Source organism: Mustela nigripes, chromosome 7 (assembly GCF_022355385.1).
Source record: "Mustela nigripes isolate SB6536 chromosome 7, MUSNIG.SB6536, whole genome shotgun sequence".
Lineage (NCBI taxonomy): Eukaryota > Metazoa > Chordata > Mammalia > Carnivora > Mustelidae > Mustela > Mustela nigripes.
In genome coordinates this window covers 119,174,552-119,177,738 of record NC_081563.1, presented here as the reverse complement: position 1 = coordinate 119,177,738, position 3,187 = coordinate 119,174,552, and positions in this window count along the sequence as shown.

Genomic DNA, 3,187 nt, shown 5'->3' with positions numbered 1-3,187 from the left:
AGTCACTATTTGTTGACTGAACACATGACCGAATTTGCATGATGTCTGAAGGTCACTCTGGGAGGCCAAGTGCAGGCTAGGTCATGGCCACAGGTGGCAGGGGCAGAGGCTTTGACCCTGAGGCCTGCCCCACTGTGGGGGCACAGTCACTTTTTGTTGACTGAACACATGACCGAATTTGCATGATGTCTAAAGGTCACTCTGGGAGGCCAAGTGCAGGCTAGGTCATGGCCACAGGTGGCAGGGGCAGAGAAGCCAGTGAGGACACTGGAGCATAGACCAGGGGAGGCAACAGAACCCAGGTGAAGGCAGGGTGCTGGAATGGAGAGGAAGGAATGGGGCAAGGCCCATTTGGGGGACCATGTGAACAGGAAGGAGGCAAGGAGGGGAAAAGGGAGCGAGGACAAGGCCTGGGGTGGACCTGGGTGCTGGGTAGACTGTGGTGCCTATGGAATGTCCTGGAGGCTAGTATATAGGAGGATCTGCCCCCCGGGGTTGGTCCTGCAAAGGGAGTGGTGAGGTCCAGAGTGAGTGAGGTCAGCAGGCTGGGGCGGGAAGGGAGGGCAAGACACAGAGAAAGAGCCATCTGGGAGGTAGGGGGAGAGCACAGGGGTGCAGAGTCACCAAGGTCTGCAGAGGCAGGACCCGGGTTTGCTGGCAGGTGGGAGAGGTCGCTGTGGGAGCCGTTTGGGGGCTGGACGGGGAAGGGGAGGGTAGTGAAGTGCTGACATGAAGACAGCCCTGGGACGGGAAGGGGAGGAGAAGGACGGGGCCTGGAGGAGGCGGTTCTGCCCTGGGAGAGATGGACCCCGAGTGTGGACAGGTCAGGGGCTTAGCTCCAAGATCCCGGCTACAGACCCAGCGGCAATGGGTGGACTGCGGGCAAAGAGAATTTGCAAATGGGGCTGGGGAGATGTGAGGGGCAGCAGGCAAGGGTGAGGCCAGAGCTGGGGTGGACCCACCCCCTCCCCCAGCACCAGCCAGCTCTCGGCCACCGCTCTCTCGAGACAGCGCAGGAAGAAAGGAGGAGAGAGAGAGACAAATAGAGCCAGGCTCACCTGGAAAAATCTAGATGGAGCCCCCAGGAGCAGGAGAAGAGCGGCAGAGGTGGGGGAAGCAGTGAGCGAGGGGGAGGCGGTGGGTGAGTGGGGACACACACACACACACACACACACACTCCTGTAGTGACGCACAGAATGGGAAGCCGAATTCAATAATGGCTTAGAGACAAAGCAGGGGGAGCGGGAGAGAGGGAGGGCGGAAGACACACAGCCCTGTCTTAAGAGGCACAAACAATTGCTGAGGGAAAGAACAAAGATGAGGAACTCTGGGAAGGGAAGCAAAACTAGGGAAGTTCTCAGACAGTCAGAATGTTACCCAGTGAGAACCGCACCCCCCACCCCCCCGCCCCGCGCCTGGGTAAACAGTAACTAAAAACAGGACAAATAGGACGGGGTGGGGGGGTGGCAGTCATGGGAGAAGGAGGCTGTTGGGCACTGGGACATCTGGATCCACAGGTGTAGACACATGTAAAATTCACTGAGATTTTTCATTTGTGAAAAGGTTTGTGCATTGTGTGGTATGTAAGTTATTTTATTTAATTTTTACTGAGAGAAAGGATAAGAGAGGGAAGGAAAGAGGTGTGTGTCAGACAGGGAGAGAGGAACAGAAACACACACACAACAATGCCCAGGTAGGAGTAAACCCTGACAAAATCTGATGAAAAGGGACATAAAAAGGTAATGTGACCAAGGAACACTGACGTCTGGACCCTCATATGGAAAGGGTGGGAGACTCCAGGAAAGACTTGAATGAGGTGGGGGTCCCCCCCGGGCAGGAAGGAAATCACTAACACTGCCCCCGAGCTAGGGGCACCAAGGGTGGAGTCTCCTGGAGCAAGTGTCTACCCCTGTGGCATGGCCGGGCCAGGGTGACCTGCTCGGGGCAGTGCCACAGACATGTGGGGCTAGGGGTGGGGATGGTGCTGAGGCTGGGGTAAGCCTCAAGGGGTGCAAGGTGTGTGTGGGGGGGTGTTGGTGAGGGGCCCGGGAGTTCACACAGAAGGGCAGGGGGGCGATGGAGGCTGATGCGGGAGCCGCGATGGCTCAGCGGTGTGCAGGGGAAGACAACAGGGGGCCCAGCAAGGGGGGTTAAGAAAGGGGCCTCGAACTAACTCCCAGACACACGGACGGACGGATGGATACACAGACAGATCACCGTATGCTTATCCGCAGAATGAAAACAAATGCCGGACAGAGCCTCAGAGATGGACGTGGAAGGAGAAAAAGAGAGTTTGGGGATGTGGGAGAGAGACAGAAAATCCAGATGGAGCCGGAGCGGGGATGGGGAGTAAGTAGAGAGCAAGAGGGTGAGAGGAAATCTGTCACACACACACACACACACACACACACACACACACAGCTGGGCAGGAACAGCGGTCTCAGGATGAGTGTTCTAGGAAGAGCTGAGGAGGAGGACCTCCCCCCACCCTGCCCAGGCGGATGGCAATGACCGTCCAAGTGCTGAAGGGGCAGCAGCTGCCCAGCCTGGAAAGCCAGCAAGCCTGCAGGGCGGGGAGGAGGGGAGCAGGCTCAGGGACCCCCGACTGGGCCACACAGATGCGACCTAAGCCTGCGAGGCTCCGAACAAGTGTTGCAGGCTGAGTAAATGAGGGGAGAGCCTGTTGTGGGACACAGCCACACACGTGTGTGTGCGCGCGTGCACACACACACACACACACACACACACACACACACACACACGTGGCTGTGTGGTCACATCTGGGTGGGAAAGCCTACCTCCTGCTGGGGAATGCAGAATCACTCTAAAGCTCAGAGGCAGACAGAGGGACAAAGAAAGACAGACAAAGAGAGGGAGAAAGACCCAGAGGGGGAGGGGGAGGCGACAGACAGACAGACACAAACACAAGCAGGACACAGAGGTCTCAAACCAGGCTGTGCGACGGCCCTGAGGGAGGAGCTGGGAAAGAGAAGACTGAGAAGGAGACTGAAGGAAGGAGGATGAAGAGAAAGATCGACTGAGGAGGAGAGAGATGCACCCGAGCCCCCCTGGGCCGCCTCTTGGAGCAGCTTAAATGAGGATTTTATATCCGAATGAATGAAATGTCTGAATGCATGTGAGGTAGAGCCCGTGCTGGATTCAGGCAACAGCGAGGGAGTCGGGGGGG